We start from the raw sequence: 18,190 nt of genomic DNA on the forward strand, positions 1-18,190 counted from the left end.
GACACACCTGTCCCTCTGGAGTCCATCTGTCACAGGGCAGGGCACGTCGGAAGAGCACGCCGTGAGCTGCTGGTCTACCCGACGGCCGTCTCTCTTTGTGCTCATGTGATGTGAATTTTCTGAGAGATGAATCCATCCTTCCTTTTCAAATTAAATCAGGTTTCTGAGGTGGAAAAGCATAGGCCTGGTGTAGGCGGATTTCATAAAAATAATAAAATACATGCAAGCACTGTGGCTCCTTGGGGGGAGCCCGCTGGACTGCAGACCCGGCTGCTTCGGCTGCCCCACACACCTCCCTTGGCTCTTCTATTGAGGTCACTGATCCTAGCCTTAGCTTAGTGAACCTTCTCCTGGAAGCTGTGGACAGATTTTTTTTTTTCCTACCAGGGATTGAACCCAGGGGTGCTTAACCACTGAGCCACATCCCCAGCCATTTTTCATATTTTATTTAGAGAAAGGGTCTTGCTAAGTTTCTTAGGGCCTTGCTAAATTGCTGAGGCTGGCTTTGAACTCATGATCCTCCTGCCTCAGCCTCCCGAGCTGCTGGGATTACAGGTGTGCGCCGCCGTGCCCCCAGCAACTCAGTACTCTTTAACCAGCCTTTCCCCGGCCCTTTCTCCCCACCCCCCACTCGACTCGCGCCCGCGCTCTCTCTCTCTCTCCCTGTCAGTACTGGGGTTTGAACGAAGGCCTCTAGCATGCTAGGCGAGTGCTCTACCACGGAACTCCCTCCCCACCCTTTTAAAAAAGACTTATTTTGAGACAGGGTCTTTCTAAGTTGGCCAGGTTGGCCTTGAACTTGCAATCCTCCTGCCTCTGCCTCCTGAGTAGTAGGATTACGGGGGTGTGCCACCACGCCTGGCTTACGTCCTGGGTTTTTTTTTTTTAAATCGGGTTATCTGTTCTGTTTTTCGCGTCGACCTCCTTCCATATTCGGTGTATCGCCCTCTTGTCGACTCTGACATTTCCTCCCATTCTCTAGGTTTTCTCTTCAGTTTGTTGACGGTTTCTTTGCTGGGCAGAAGTTCTTTAGTTTGATGTCATCCTGTTTGAGTATCTTGACTTTTATTTCCTATGTTTTGGGGTCTTAGGCAAAAAGAACTTTGCCTATTCCGGAGTCCTGAGGCATTTCCCCTGTATTTTCTTCTAGTGCTTTCGGATCTCACTTTTACGCCTTCCCCGCCGGAGTTGATTTTTGTGTATGGTAAGAGGTTGGGGCCTAGCTTCGTCTTTTTGCATGTGGATGTCCTGTGCCCCCAGCACAGTTTATCAGAGACTGTCCTTTTCTCATTGTGTGTCCTTAGCACCCTGTTGAATTGGTGTAGATTCCAGAATTTAATGCCATTAAAATAAGTTTTATTATATACTTCCTTATTAATTTTTTGTTCTAATTAGTTGTACATGACAGTAGAATGCATTCATACATTTTGATAGATCACACGTAAATGGAGTGTAATCTCTCATTTTTCTGGTTATACATATTGCAGGATCACATCAGTCATGCAGTCATACATGTACATGAGGTAATAATATCGGTTTCACTCTACTGTCATTCCTTCCCCTATACCCCTGCCCCCCCCTCCCCTCTACCTTATATAAAGCAACTCTATTATTCCTTATCCTCCCCGCCCTTTATTGTAAATTAGCATCCGCATGTCAGAGAAAATATTTGGCCTTTGGTTTTTTGGGTTTGGCTTATTTCACTCAGCATGGCATTCTCTAACTCCATCCATTTTCCAGCAAAAGCCAGGATTTCATTCTTCTTTAAGGCTGAGTAATATTCCATTGTATATATGTACCACATTTTCTTTATCCATTCAACTGTTGAAGGGCATCTAGGTTGGTTCCGTAGCTTAGCTATTGTGAATTGAGCTCCTGTAAATATGATCCACATCCGTGCTACAGATTAGCATACTGTAGTATGTTAATTTTAAGTCTTTGGGGTATAGAATGAGGAGTGAGATAACTGGGTCAAATAGTGGTTCTTTTTATTACATGTATTTTATTTTTAATGTAAAATGTCCCATATATATGGGGTATAGTGTGATGTTTCAATACGTGTTTAAAATGTCTAATGATCAGATCAGTATAACTGGGCATATTCATCAACCAAAAATATTTGTCATTTCTGTATGTTGGGAACATTCAAAATCTCTACTAGGTGTTTTGAAACACACAGTTAAGTATCCTATACTATTACTATTGGTATTGGTGATTGAGTCCAGGCTTCTCTACTACTGAGACAACCTTTTGATTTTGTATTTGGAGTCAGAGTCTCACTAACTGGCTGAGGTTGGACTCGAACTTGCTATCCTCCTGCCTCAGCCTCCCAAGTCGCTGGTGGTGTGCCACCACCCATAGCACCTTTTAATAGGTTTTAAATTTATAAAATGAACGTGTCATGGTACAAAATCAAAAAGTGCCAAAAGTTATACAATGAATATCAGTCTCCCAATTTTGCCAGTCTTAAGCCCGATCCCCAGAATTTCTGTGCAGGCTCAGGCATGTCTAGAACATAACAAAATGTCACATTCAAAACAGTCCCATACAAATGGGTGACCACCGTGTTCTGTACTCTGCTTCAAAAACAAAACCAAAACAAACAAAAAGTTGAATATAGTGTGTAGAGTTTTCTGGTAATGACAGTGCAGATCATGATGTGGTGGTTCCGTTAATTTACTCACCAGACATTTGGTTCTCCTCTTCTTAACCATGGTGCATGTGGTGTGTGCGGGGCATGCATGTGACTGACGTCAGCATGGAACTCCTTTGGTCCTGGTTTCTGACCGAGGCTCCTGATCCCCGAGATGGTGCAGCAGGTGCTGGATAGCTCCCTCCCGATCCTAAGAGAGGTGCTAGGCCACCCGGGCGGCCCTACTGAGAACATGGGGCGCCTTCTGCCAGGACCATTGCCCAGCTTCAGCTGTCAGAGGTGCCGGGAGGCTGGGAGGAGACACTGGAGGGGTTGACAGTGTGTGCTGTGTCCTTCCCCATCCTCACCTCCCTGCAGGGTAAGTCGGGGTGAAGCACTAAGAAAGGCTGAAAGGGTACTCTCAGAGACTGGCATCCGTCTCTGGGAGCTCAATTTAGGGGCACAAGACTGGTACAGGGAGGCTGAGGCTGTCTGGCCTGAAGTGGTGTCGGCTAAGCCCTACTGGGAGCCGGAGAACTTCTCTCAACAGAGACGTGCAAAGGTACTGTGGTCTGTGGATAGAGACTAGAGTCACCCCAAAGAGACTTCCCAGAGGGCCTTCTGAAAATGCAGAGAAGGGTGGCCAGGAGGATGCAGAGAGCGGCAGGCTGGAAGGACCTTTCCTATCTAGGCAGTAGCCATGGGAGTGCCCAAGGGTGGGCTATCTAGGAAACCCCTGTAAGTCAACACCACAGGGGACAATGGCATTGCTCCCCGCAGCCAGCCCTGTGACGCTCGGCCCGATTTCCCTGTTTCTCTTTTTTTCTGGGCTTGTCCTGGAGTGGTAGTGAAGGGAGGGGAAGAGAGAAGACACTCCCTCCCCATCAACTGGAACCTGTCTGAAGCTGACCTGAGCTGACAAGGGAGAACGTTCCAGAAGGAATTTGTTCTAGTTCTAGCAAATACACTGGAGTGTGCTCTCAAGTTATAGAAACTGTTTTGGAAAATTAAAATCTAGGTGAGTGAGTTCACTGGGTGAAAAAAAAATGAAGTTGTGTTATAATAGTCCCATTTTTTATTTTTTGGCATCAGAGATTGAACCCAGGGGTGCTTAACCACTGAGCCACATCCAGGGCCCTTTTTATGTTTTATTTTGAGACAGGGGCTCACTAAGTTACTAAGGGCCTTGCTAAGTTGTTAAGACTGGCTTTGATCCTCCTGCCTTAGCCTCTTGGGATTACAGTTGCGCCACCACACCCAGCTAATTGTCCCTTCTTTGAATCTCTCAAATCTGATGTTCTTTTGGATATGTGTGATTTTATATATGGAATAAACTTCTGGAAGTGGAATTTTTGTGTCAAGCAGTAGGATATTTTACATTTCATTAAATATAGTCAAATTGCCTTTCAAGTAATTTGTCCCCATTCACTTTTCCCAAGCATCCAAGCCTATTTTGGGATGAAAATGGTGCTCTCCCAATACCTTTTCCAAACTATGATTATAACCATTTCTTTTTTTGTCAGTTTTCTGTTGTCATTTTTCTTATTGATTTGTAAGAACTCTTTACATAGTAAGGCATTAGCCCTCACTCTATCACATACATTACAGATATTTGCCAATATGTGCTATTTGTCTTTAATGCAGGTTATTGTGCAATGGCAATTTTCCTGACGTGGGTGATTTCTATCATGTAGAATAAATGTGAATTTGCTCTAGAGTGAGCCTAAATTAACAACATTTTTTTTCTCCTTTTGTATTTTGTTTTCTCGATTAGCAGAAGCTAGAAGTCTAAATAAAGTCACAGCTGGCAAAGAATGGCCCTGGAGGACAAGAGGTTGTCCAAAGTTGACCCCAAGCCCTCCTGGATTGAAAATTCAGCCCTGAAGTCTCTTGTGAGGCCAGAATTCACTAACTTGCAAATTCATATAAGATACAAGCAGCAGCACTCAAGGCGGAGCCAAAAAAGGGAACTGGAATGAGCCTCTTCCTCTCTTCCTCTCTCCATTCTCCCTTCGCCTCCCCTTCCCTTCCTCCTTTGCTTTTCTCCCTTCTCTGGCCTCCGGCAGGGGAGAGAGAGAAAGCAGAGAGCAGAGTGAGGGGCGGGAGGGAGGTGAGAGGGGAAGGCTCCTGTTGCTTAGGACTAAGCCTGCGCTGGCCCTGGCCTCTGGCCCCTCTGCTGGCTCTGTCTCTGCCTCCGGCTGCACCCTGTCCAGGCACCCTCTGGCTCCATTGCCAGCCGCTCTATTTACTGGACACTTGCTTCCCCTTCTCTGCTTGGTGCACTCTTACTTTTCGAAAGGCACTTCCCCCAGGAGCCCGGGCCTGGCGGGGCTGAGGCTCTTGCCCCCTTGGCTCACCTCTTTCTACAACACAGTGCTGTCAGGCCACAGCTGTGTGTCTGCTTCTGGCCCAGCGCTTGGTACAGGGTGGTGAGTCAGTCAAAGTTCATCGACCGAGACATTGTTTAAGGAGCAAAAGGAGCAAAAACGTGTCTGGGGAAGGTACCCTGGGCGTGCTCCTGAGGCACTGTCCAGGGGGTCAGAGTGCCCCAGCCAGCTTCCTCCTCCTGCTGAGCTACAGATCGCTCTCCTTGACGGAGTCAAGGTCCCTAGGGCACAGAGGTCCTGCCCTGGGCCAGGGAAGAAGCAGGGAAAGTTCAGAGCCGCTGCCTGCTGAATTTCACCTCTGAGCAGTCTGCTTAGAATAGTGGTTCTCATGCTTTGGTCAACAGCAGAATCATCCAGGGAACTTTTTTTCTTGCCTCATTCTTTCCTTTTTTTTTAATTACCGAGTGAATTCTGACAACTGTACCAAGGCCAGGTCCTCTCCTACTTCAAGAAGACTGAGACTCGCTGGTCAGGCAGGGGAGGGAGACCGTGCCTTCCTCCGTGATCCCCCCACATCCCCCTCCACTCGCGCTGGTCTGATGGTCCAGTCCAGCCTCCACAGCTTCTGCCACCTGCTTGGCTTCTTCCTACAAGAGCAGCACCCTCATGCCAGGCGGCTCTGCCTCTCCTCCTCTTTGCACTCTGCCCCATGAGGTTTCAAGCAGAATCAGTTCACATATAAATTTCTCCTTATCCTCAGCAGTATTAATTTGAGGAACATCACATATGTGTGGAATTAATACAAACAGAAAGTCTTATGGTGTAGATAGGAGGTGTCCCCCCAAAAGCTCATGTGTGAGACAATGTAAGAAACTTTGGAGGTGAATTGATTAAATTATGAGAGCCTTAATCTAATGAGTGCTTTGATCCACTGATAGGGGTTAACTGGGTGGTACCTGTAGGCAGGTGGGGCGTGGCTGGAGGATGTGGGTCTTGGGGGGGCGTGGCTTAGGGGTATATATTTTGTTCCTGGTAAGCAGAGCGCTCTCTGCTTCCCGATTGTCAGGTCCCAAGCTACTTTCCTCCTCCACACCCTTCTGCTACGATGTGCTGTCTCATCTTGGGTTCAGAGTCACGCACTGGCCGTCTATGGACTGAGACCTCTGAAACCGTGAACTGTGATAAACTTTTCCTCCTCGAACATTGTTCTTGTCAGGTGTTTTGGTCACAGTGGTGAAAGAGATGACTCACACATGTACAAACAAGATACTCGAATTAGGAAGCACGTAAAGGTTCTATTGTAGTAGTAGGTTAGACACCGAGAAAAACAGAACATGATCCTGAGCTTGGGGAATTGGGTGGCAAGGACGGGCTGTTGACTGTCACGCTAAGCTTCAGTTTCTCCAGTTCTGAAGTGAGGACAGTAAAGATAACAATAATGTCTACCTGCATGGCTTAGCATGAGGACTACAGGGAATAATGAGAACGAGAGTGTTTTCTAGGCAAACTGGTGCCTGCTCAGAAGGAAAAACAATCTGATGAATCATTATAAATAAGCAAACGTGTTTTCTTCAACTTTGCCTAGCCTGCATTTTTTCCAGCATCCCCCATAGGTATTGACCTTCAATAAGAAGGGGCGCATTCTAAAAGGTCGGACTGTTCTTTTTCCCCTTAGTCTTTAAGCTTCTGCACAGATGTCGCAAGCCTTTGGTAGTTTCCTTTGGAACTTCTCAGACCACACAAGTCTTCCCTCCTTGCCTCGTGGTCCGTTCCCTCTGTCTCCCGCCCCGCAGAGCCTTTGCAGATGCAGGTGGACTGCCTGACGCGGGACCTTATGCCCAAGGCTGGCCATTAGCAAGGCATCGTTTCCCTTTTGAGAGAAGAAGTTATTCTACATCAGGAAAAAAAAAAAAAAAAAAAAAAAAAATTGCTAACACTTCAGATGATTTGCACAAATCCTACAGAAACAGACCACATTTGTCTCAGACCTACCAGGAAACCGAGTTTATCAAGAACCTTTACATCCATTTTCTCATCCATTTGTCACGATCACTCTTCGAAGTGATTTGTAATGTTATGTCGACTTTATAGATAAGGAAAGGGAGCCCCAGCCCGGGGGGGACTCACATGGAGTCTCACGGCTTAGGTGGTGCTGAGGTCAGCCTTCCCCATGGGCAGAAGCCACTTTCAGGATGCTGGAGGGGCACGGCCTTCGCCCATGTCAACAGCTAGGACATTTCACGAGCGGGTCTCACCTGTCTTTCCAAGCCAGCTCTGCAGTGGTCCTTCCCCGAGGACCACTGACAACACTCACATCTGTCGGTCTGGCTCCCGTTACAGCCTGTGAGGAAGGGCCTAGGCTGGCATCGTTAGTCACGCACGAGTGGCTCTTAGTCATCAGCTGCGTAAGAACCTCAGCCAAGATCCCAACATTTTCCACCCGTCTTGGAGCTCTGGTAGAATGTGGAGGGAATTTTTTTCTTGGTTGGTTTCTCTGTTCGCAAAAAACATCTCCTTAACTTCCCAGTTTGCCCTGTTTTCTAGAAGGCCCATGGATGAATGGCTTGGCAATTCACCTCAACTGAGCAGCCGACTCCACTTCTGTTATTCCACATCTTCTTCAGTTCTTTCTCTGTCCGGTTTCTTTCCTGCAGAATGAGAGCACCTTTTGAGTTATTTCCCAAAGATCTATCGATCCTTCTCTCCTTTCCAACTCTACCTTCGCTGTCTTAGTTCGGACCGTCTTCATCGATCCCTTAGATGGGGACCAGGGCAGCCACCTTGGAAAGAGCTCCTGGCCTCCAGCTTCTTGCCCATCATTAGTCCACCCTTAGCTCTCTAGGATGCACATCCAACCGTGCCACTCTCCTGCAGTGAGCCCACGACAGAGTCCACACTCCTCGGCGAGGCAGCCCTAACGGGCATCATTTGGCACCCCACTCCCACCTCTGCTTACAGCCCGAGAGCCCGTCTCCTCTTTTGCTCTGCCCACATCAATGTCGTCATCCTTCCCCAAATCTGCCACATCTTACCTTTCTCACAAGATTCCCTCGGCTATGATATTTTCTTCTCTTCCCTTTATAGGCACTGTCTTCCTTTGGTGCCAGGGATTGAACTCGGGGCCTTGTGGATGCTACCAAGTGCTCTACCATTAGCTGCATCCCAACCCTGGTAGGCATATTCTAATAATTTCTCAAAGCTCAATCCTTAGGCCAACTTCTCTACGTAGCTTTTTGTGCTATCCCCATAAGAATGAATTCTCTTTTCTTTTTTGGGGGTGGGGCAGGGGGACTGAGGAATGAACCTAGGGCCTTGTGCATGCACTTTGCCACTTAATCTTTTATATTTTGAGACAGGATTTCAGTAGGTTGTCCAGGCTGACCCTGAACTTGCAATCCTCAGTCTCCCGAGCAGCTTGGACTACAGGTGTGCACACCCCGTGTGCCTATGAATCCTCTCTTCTTTGTATCTGCACGTTGTTTTATATCCACTTGTCATTCATTGATTCTTTCTTTTCCAGTGTTGGGGGTCAAACCTACGGCTTCTTGCATAGTAGGCAAGCACTTTCTTGCTGAGTCATATTCCCAGTTTCTATTCTTATGCTCATTGCTCTATCAATCACATATATATAATATATGTCCTATGATATATATTTTTCTTGCCTCATTATTATTTTTTTAATTACCTAGGGAATTCTGACAACAATACCAATATTATATATATAATATATATATATTATATCTATCTATTGATCATTTATCTATTTATCTATCTAGCAGTACTAATTCCAGTGAAGTGGCACAGATATTAGGGAAATGAATGATATATATAAACAAATCTAGAACACCGTCCTTACTCTTAAGGAATTGTTACTTGGGATTGAGACATATAAACCAACAATTTTAGTGCGGTGTACTGCCACGTGCTTTGATGAAGACATACATGAAGGGTCATGGGATGATGGAGAAGGCAGTGGACTCTCTGCTTGAGCAATTCAGCTGGGTAGACGACTGAGTTGTGCCTCCATTCAGATTCATCAAGGACCTGCTGACTGCCAGGGATGTTCACCTATGAATTAGATGTGGGTCATTAAGTGGCAGCTGAAAGAGAAAAATGCAGAGAAAGCAATTCCAGGAGAGGAGGGAGCAACAGATGAAATACACAGATGTGTGACAGATCAGGGACGCGGAAGAATTTTTTGGCAGCTGGCGCTCCAGTGGGCACTGGAGAAGCGAGGAGGAAGGAGAATGAGAGCGGGCACCAGACTGCGTGTTTTGCACAGGTCCTAGGAGCCCAAGCGGCCTGCAGTGGATGTGCAGCTCATCTTTGCTAAATGAGTAATTGTAACCTCATCCCTCTGTCTGCTTCCTCAGAGCTCGGTACCCGTATTTTGAGAGTTAGGTTTTGGTGCTATTTTTGATGGGATAGCATGCTGAGTGGGATCTGCTCTGTCCTAAATTGCAGTGGAGAGCTTCAGGGGCTGAGTGGACTCAGAACGTGTAGGCTAAGGTGGCCCGAGGTGCAGAGGTGTAAGGCGCCTCTGATGCAAGATGAAGCCTGAGGGAAGGGAGCCTGCTTTGTATTTCAAGCAGCCAAAATTGTTTCCGGGAGGACTAGGCTGAGATGGAGACCAAGGGTCTGGTGTGATAGTGCATGCCTGTAATCCCAGCGGCTTGGGAGGCTATAGCAGGAGGATTGCAAGTCGGAGGCCAGCCTCAGCAACTTAGTGAGACCCTGTCTTAAAATAAAAAAAAAACAAAACCAGAAAAGGACTCAGTAACTCAGTGGTAAAGCACCTCTGGGTTCAAACCCCAATACAAAAACCAACCAAACAAACAAACAAACAAAACCCCCGAATGTCAGTGTTAACTCTCAAATAGGAAGACGCACAGTGGGGAGGCAGAAAGCACAGATGAACCAGGCAGGGTGGAGTGCAATGCCAGGATGCGTGGGCCCAAGTGTTTCGTGACCGAGAAGGTGACCACAAGAACCATACTAAACCTTCTGGCAAGTGGCACCTGATGGGTAGTGTGGAAAACGAAAAGCAGGATCATTGCTCAACGATCTTGCTGATAGTCCCAGATTTTTATTTGCTTCTGAAATGATTTCTTGAAAAAAACTAGTAATCTACAGATTTATTCCAAGTTGAGCTCTAGGTATGTTCTGGACCCACCAATTCAACCTATAACATTGAATGCAATGGTTTTATTTGTGATTTTTTTTTATAAGAAGCAGTAGAACTATCTTTTTAAAAACAAAACAACAGTCTTATCTGGAACTCGATATAGAAATCAAGAGGACACAGTGTAAACCTTCAACAATTAGTGGAGAATACTTGATTGTTTGCAGAGCTCCTGAAGGTCTCAGGGGAATCCTAGAATTCGCAACGGCTCCACAGCCAAGAATTCTGTAGAGAACCACAGGCCCAGAGGCCAAGGTCAGTTCTCCTACATTCTTAAAGGCTTAGATTTAAGACCTAAGTGCCTGAAGATGGGATATTGCCTTCCTGTGAATCCATCAAACCTTGAAGGATTAAAAAAAAAAAAAATGTAGATCATTGCTGAGTGAAAATCACGTCAGTTTTGTGTTATTGCTTCAGAAAAATGTGATAAATTTAAGTGTGTGTTTTCCTTCTAAGTCTTTTCACGTCACCCAGGACTCCCAAAGTGTGGTGTGCCCTCCCTGTGCTGTAAGGTATTTGTCATGGAGAGCGGGTCGTCCTGGAGACCAGGAACTTCACTGATCACTTCTGGGAAGGCAGGGCAACTTCACCTGTCTGCAGAATGACCCACTGACTGTGGAAGGGTATTTGCAGAGGAGCCCAGAGGAGTGAGTCAACAGCTGAAGAGGACACATCCAGCTAGCTAGGGAGCGCCATGAAATCTCTTCAGAGATTGGGCAACAGCAGTGCTTGGATCCTCTGGGCTGTGTTCACCAGCTTTCCCAGAAACTTGAAAATGTGAGAAAGGAGAAAAGATGACGTGGTTTTTCCTGGAGGATCCGCACAGAGCTCCGTTCCCCTTGTTCTCTTGCTGAAGGCTCACATGGGTGTAGAGAAAAGCTAGCGAGACTATTTCCACGCTGTGCAATGGACACTGGACAAAGCAAAGCCTGTCTTTCAAAGTGGAGCGGGGAGCAGTTTTAGATTCAAGCTCCATGGGCAGGCTTCATTCCCGTACAGAGCCTTCTTTGGCATGTGACAGTGAGTTTGCGGTGTGGATTCCCTGTGTCCCAGCTTCCTCCTAGGCAAAGTGAGGGTTCCTTTAGCCATCGGAAAAGTGGGATGAATGAGGCACAGTCTATCATCAATGACCTCCTAACTTATCAGTGAAATACAGACCTGGAGAAGGGTTTCTTCTTTCTGTTGTGAGAGGGGAGGCTTCACATAGGAAGTGAGACTTCACTGCAATCTTGAAGGATGAAGTCCAGTTTGGAAGGAGAAAGAACATGATCATCAGGGGAAGATGTGCAGAAATGAGGACTCTTGCCATTCTTCCCTGCTCTGTGGTGGTTGGGAACGGCTGAAACTGGACAGCATGCGATGAATAGACCAGACGAAGGGGCTTTGGGATGGCAGAGGCTTTGTGACTTGAGGAAAGGTTTGGTTTTGTTATCTTAACAGCATTGAGGCACTCCTGAAGGATTTTGGTTTTTTTAAAAATATTTTTGTCATTGCTGATGGACCTTTATTTACTTATTTATTTGTATGCAGTGCTGAGAATCAAACCCAGTGCCTCACACATGCTAGGCAAGCGCTCTACCACTGAGTCACAACCCCAGCCCCTGCTGAAGGATTAAACAGGAGAACGACACAAGCCCTTAGTCACGTTAGAAAGACCATTTTGGCAACAATATAGAATAGAGGTTGGCAAAGTATGGCTCTTGTTTTTCTGAAGAGAATTTTATCATAACGCAGTCCCAGTTACTCATCAACATATTGTCTATGGCTGCTTTTGCTCTACAGTGCAGAGTGGTTTTCTTGTGACAGGGACACTGTGGATACCAAGCCTAAAATATTTGCCCCCTGGCTATTTACAGACAGTTTGCCCCTCCTCGATGTGGAGAAAGGCTTAGAGCCGTTCACAGGACGGAGAGAGGAGCTCTGATAGCCAGCCACCCCAAGGATGTCCAAGCCGGGGGGAGAAGCCTGAAGTGGCCAGGGGCAGTGGAGTGAAAGAAGAGAAGAGAAGGTTTCAAAAGAGGTGGGATCGATAAGACTGGAGGACCAGCTGGATGTGGAGGCTGAGTGGAAAGAGGATTCTAGGGCAACTCCAGTTTCTTACTTGGACAACTGGGTTGGTGGTTGGAATGCCCAGAGGAAGGGCGGGTTTGGGGATGGCAAGGATGGTTCCAATCTGAATAAGCACTATTGGGATGTCCAATAGAGGATGGAGATGGAAATGTGGGTCAGGAGCTCAGGAGGGTGATCTGCTCAGGACATACAGATTTGGGAGTGGTCAGTGCATGGATGCCCAGATTTCTGGGGTGAGTGCATAGAGTGGACCAGAGGAGATGACCAATACATGGCGAGACACATAGAGAGGCCAGTGCTTAGGGATAGACACAGGAGGGGCGACTGAAGGTGAAAGAGGTCCCGGAGGGAAAGAGGGCACCTGGGAGAGTATGTGCTGGACAAATAAAGCCAGACAAAATGAAATTCCACTACCAACTTTATGTTGCGTGAAGAGAATTGGGGGGAGTAGTTTGGTGTAGGATGGAGAAGGCGTGACAGGAAGCGGAAGTAAGGCAGCTGGAGATGAATGAAGCAGGGAGGAAACAGCTTCCGTTGACTGCCCATCAGAGGGCATCTTGGGAGTTCTGTGATTCTGAGTTCACTTCACCTGCACAATAGCCTTTTCAGGTAGCAACACTTGTCTCCATTGCACACATGAGAACTCTGAGGTAGAGAGGCAGCTACTTACTGGAGGTGATGCTGCTACAGATGGCAGAATGGGGAGTCCATCTCCCAAATCAATGCCCTTAAACTTAGTCAAGAAACACTGATATCCCTCCACCTCCAGCCTGCCCAGCTCCTCACCAACCCCAGCTGTCACTCAAGTCCAGCTGTCACCCAAGTCCAGCTGCAATGTCATCGTGTCTTCAGGGATGGGTTCCCGCTCGGCATGGCTGGATTGCAGGCAGAATCGTCACACCACACAAGAACACAGATTCAGGAGTCTGCTTAGATTCAAACGCTAGCCCCGGTACTGATACGCTATGCAGCTTTATCCTTACTTCTCTGTGCCTCTGCCTCCTCATGTGTAAAATTGGTTGGACAGAGTCTGTACCATGCAAGTTGTTCCTGTGAAATACTTAGGACAGGACTCAGCACATGTGAGTGTCTAATATCATCATCCACTTATCAGGGAAAACATTTGGCCTTTGGTTTTTTGGGATTGGCTTATTTCACTTAGCTTGGTGCAGCCACTCTGGAAAGCAGTGTGGAGAATCCTTAGAAAACTTGGAATGGACCCACCATTTGATCCAGTTATCCCACTCCTCGGTTTTTACCCAAAGGACTTAAAATTAGCGTACTACCATAATGCAGCCATATCAATGTTTATAGCAGCTCAATTCACATTAGCTAGATTATGGAACCTACCTAGATGCCCTTCAACAGATGAATGAATAAAGAAACTGTGGTCTATATACACAATGTAATATCATTCAGCCATAAAGAAGAATAATATTATGACATTTGCAGACAAATGGGTGGAATTGGGGAATATCATGCTAAGTGAAATAAGCCCAGGCTAATCTTGAACTTATGATCCTCCTTCTTCAGCCTCCTGAGTAGCTAGGATTCCTGAGCCTGCCTTTTTTATTTTTTAAATATTATTTTTAGTTGTTGATGGACACAATACCTTTTATTTTATTAATTTATTTTTATGTGGTGCTGAGGATTGAACCCAGTGCCTCATGTGTGCCAGGCAAGTGCTCTACCTCTGAACCACAACTCCAGCTAGCCTTTTCTTCTTTTTTTTAAAAATTCCTCATCCCTGGTGTCTAAAACTACTACCTAGTGGGTGCTCAATAACTATGTAAGGAGTGAATGACAGAGAATTAAAAAACAAACAAACAAACAAAATCCCCCAGTAGCAACCCCAGCCCCTCAGTAGACTGTGGGCAACGGTCTTCCCCTTTGTTAGCAGAGCTCAGACTTTGTTCCTGGTGACAGTAAGGCTGTGATAGAATTTTTGGGGCATGTCTGAGCAGATTCTTTCTGGTTCCCAGTACCCTGGGCCCTCAAACATTGCTCCTTCCCGCTCTGTAAGAAGGCTAAGCCTATGGAGCCAGAGACTGCAGACTTACATGCTGAGAGGCACAGCCCTAAATCAACTCGAGACTCACCAAGTTTGTCCAGTGCTCCTAGGGTTTCACTGTAGAGTAGCTGATGTCCAGGCGGAAGCTGCCTGTGGTGACAGGATCTCTCTGATCCTCCAGGTGACCTGGACAGCCCTCCCGCTTGAGGTGTTTTGAGGGAGGTGGTGGAGTCTTCTGCTCTTCGGTCTGTAGTTCCAGGTCTCTTGCCTCAGCTGGCAGGAGGCATGTGCTATGGGTGGTCATAGGCCATCCGTTAGTTCAAGGGCTTCAGGGAATCTGTGATCCCTGTTTGCAGGGATGATAAATTATCTCCATCCACTGCAATCAGTTATTTGGGAGAGGTGACTATATTGCAGTGCAGATTCCCAAGGCTAATAATCACATACAGCAGCTTCCAGATTCCAGCAAGAAGAGTGATTCTTTCTCAGGCAGGAGCAGAAGTAGGATGCTTTTATTGAGAAGCGTGAAAAAGAAGGATGGGCTCCAGTGTTACTTTGATCTGGTTCAAATTCCACCATTTACTAGTTGTGGCTTTGTGCACACTTTTAAACGTCTTTAAACCTTAGTTTCTTTTCATCTTCAAGATAGGGGTAATAATATTTCCCTTTTGGCTCTTTGTGAAATTTAAAGATAACACATGAAGGAATTCCAACCATAAAGCCTGGCACAAAGGTGATGCATGATAAATGGCAGATGCTAGGGTTTATGCAAGCAAGTAAACAGAGTTAGTCTAGTCTTCAGAACAGAGTCAGCAACTTTTTTTTTTTTTTTTTTTTTTTTTTTGGTATCAGGGATTGAACCCAGGGGCACTTAACCATTGAGCAACATCCCCCACTCTCTTTATTTTGAGACAGGGTCTCACTAAGTTTCTTAGGCTTCCTTAAGTTGCTGAGGCTGGCCTCCAACTTGCAATCCTCCTGCCTCAGCTTCCCAAGCCACTGGGATTATAGGCATGTGCCACTGCACCTGGTTAGGGTCAGCAACTTTTTCTGCAAAGGCCTAGATTAAAAATACTTTTAGTTTGAGTCTGGATGGTTCTTTGCTGCAATTATTCGATTCTGCCACACAAAAGGAGCCAGAGAGCATTCTTAAACCAACAGGGCAAGGCTTTATTCCAATAAAACTTTATTTATAAAAACAGACTGTTGGCGGGCTTTGACCCCTAGGTAATAGTTTTCCCATGCAAGGAAACGGACCTTTAATATCTACATACTCTGATAGCTCTTTTTTTGTGTAGTTATCAAATTCTTCCTTGGGCCTCAGCTTAGAAGCTTAACTTGTATCTGTCCCTGACTCAGGAATGATAAGATGTATCTGCAGAGTCCAGTTTGTCCATCTCAAGGGGCAAAGAATGTGGAGGTACATTGACTCAGTTCAGAGACAATGGTGGACGGGAAGGTGGCTTTGAGTTCATTTGTTTCTGGAGAGCAAGGGTCACGCCTGATTCATCTACAGGACATGGCTCAGAGTCGTCCATCTCTGGGAGTGAATTCAATAAACAGGTCCTGCACAATCCTTCCCGGTCCTCCTACCACGGCTGTATGTCTCTGAGCATATGCAACTCTGCCTAGCTAGATGGGAAACTCCCATCTGAGACTCAAAACAGAGGTGCACATAATGAATTTCAGGAGCCATTTTGGAGTATCCATGAGATGTGTCTCAGTGCCTCATAAGACTAAGGCTGGTGCTCACACAACAGCAGAGGTGGGTGTTCCTCCAAGAAGATTGTGGCAGCTATTTTCCAAATATGTTCTCACTGAGTGACTGCCATCCTGTATGTCTTTATTACCACATGATAGTAACACTTTTCCAGTTAAGTGTGGTGACACATGCCTGTAATCTTAGTGACTCTGGAGGTTGAGGCAGGGGGATTACAATTTGAGGCACAGCTCAGCAACTTAGCAAGACCCTGTCTCAAAAAAAATTAAAAAATTAAAAAGTTCTAGGGATGTGGCTCAGTGGTAAAGGGCCCTGGGTTCAATTCCCAAAACAAAACATAACAAACAAACAAAACCACTGTTTCATTAAGAGGTGGGCTCTGTGTTCCTTCTCCATGGGCCTGGGTGGGCCTCTGGAAAAGACTCGATCAACAGAATGTGCTGGAAATGACGCTGTGTGACTTCCAAGGCCAGGCTGTAAAAGGCGATGTGGTTTCCGCTTGTTTTTTTCTCAGTCTTTGGACACTTGTTTTTGAAACCCATTTAGCGTGTTGTGAGGAAGCTTGGTGCATGCGGAGAAATCACACGGAGGTGATCTGACTGACAGCTTCTGCTAACCAGGTGTGAGGGGTGAGCTTCAGCTCTGAGTCCTTCAGTCAAGGATGAGGAAGAGTCAGGTGATCCTATGAACCTTATCTGAATTTCCCATCCACAGAGAGAGCACAAATGATTATTGCCTTTTTTTTTTTTTTTTTTAAAGCCACTATGTTTGGTCGGTTTGTTTTGTAGCATTAGAGCTAATAAAAAGATGTTACAACTCTGTACTGTCCCTTCTGGCCCTATTTGTCCTGGAGAACTTGGAAGGACAATGACCATGTTACGAGGCAGCGGGTTCTGGTGAGTTCTTCCTTCTTTCATTCCCTAATCTGCGTCAGACTCTGGTTAGATTCTGGGAAGCATGGAAGCCTATACTGCTTCAGCTCCTGCATTCAAGGTGGTCATGAGACATGGGGAAAGACAGACGTTGTCCAAATCATTAAAATTACAAACTGATAAGGGCCTACAGAAGCTGTAGGATGTACAATAGGAGACCCGTGGAGGAAACAGTTATTTTTACCTGGAGGAATCAGGAGAGGCTCCACACAGAAGGTACCATTAGAATTGGCTTCTGCACCAAGCGTAGTTGACTGTGCAGCCAGGTGAGGAGCGGGGCTTCTAGGCAGAGGGAACTGTGTTTAAGGTCTACGGGTGGGAAGGCTAAGGTGGCAGGAAGGTAGACATTGAAGGAAGGAAAGAGGCAGGGAGAGGGGAATGGAGACTCACTGTGACGGAAGGCCCATGGCTGTTCTAAGAACATTAAATGCTATTCTATAATCAACAGGAGGCTACCAGAGTGTCTTAAGCAAGAGAGCGAATGACCTGCCACAGGCCTGCATTTTGGGTGGGCCATTTTCCAACCGTGTGGAAGACAGACAAGATGGAGAATTCGAAGCCAAGGAGTCCTGTTTGGAGACTGTTATCTCCTAAGTGACCTTGGAAGGGGGCCTGAGCTGGGGCCCTGTCTGCTGGAGAGATGAATATATGAGAGGGTCAGCAGTGACCATCGTGTGGGAAGAAGGAGGGCCAGCGGGGCCTCCCATCACCAGCTGGGCCACAGACACAGACGGGGCAGGTGTGGGCAGGATACTGAGCTCTCTTCAGACCCGTGAGGTGTGAGCAGCCCGTCTGCGGACTCCAGGCTCCACTGGCAGGTCTGGGTGAAATGGAGCCCCGGGAGTCGCCTGCAGGTAGGAATAATGAAGCCATGGGAGAAGAGGGGGTCCCTGGCCACAGGGGTTCCCAATCTGAAACCTCCAATCAGGCCCTGGTGAACGTGTCCCTGACCCAGCTGAGATTAGCTGCCTTGTCCTGGTGTCACCAAGGAGTTCGTGCCAAGCTCTGTCTTCAATGATTCGTATTAAAAACAATATGAAGTAATAATGTCGGACGTGCTTTTCCGGAACGTAGTTACTCTGTCCCAAAGGTTCTGTCAGGGCTGGTGTTTTGCTCTCCCACCTTCTCCCCGATTCCTCCTGGGAGTCACCAATTCAGGGAGAAGACTCGGGGAGAGAGAAGAGCTTGCGGGATGGAGGCCTGGGCTCTAGCAACATTTATAGTGAAGGCTGAGAAAGAAGAACCTGGAAAAAAATGGAGAGGGCGTAGGGGCAGAGCAGGGAGGGGGGTCTCCTGGAGGAGTGGATGTCCAGGGA

The sequence above is a fragment of the Sciurus vulgaris genome (assembly GCF_902686455.1).
Source record: "Sciurus vulgaris genome assembly, chromosome: 15".
In the NCBI taxonomy this organism is placed as follows: Eukaryota; Metazoa; Chordata; class Mammalia; order Rodentia; family Sciuridae; genus Sciurus; species Sciurus vulgaris.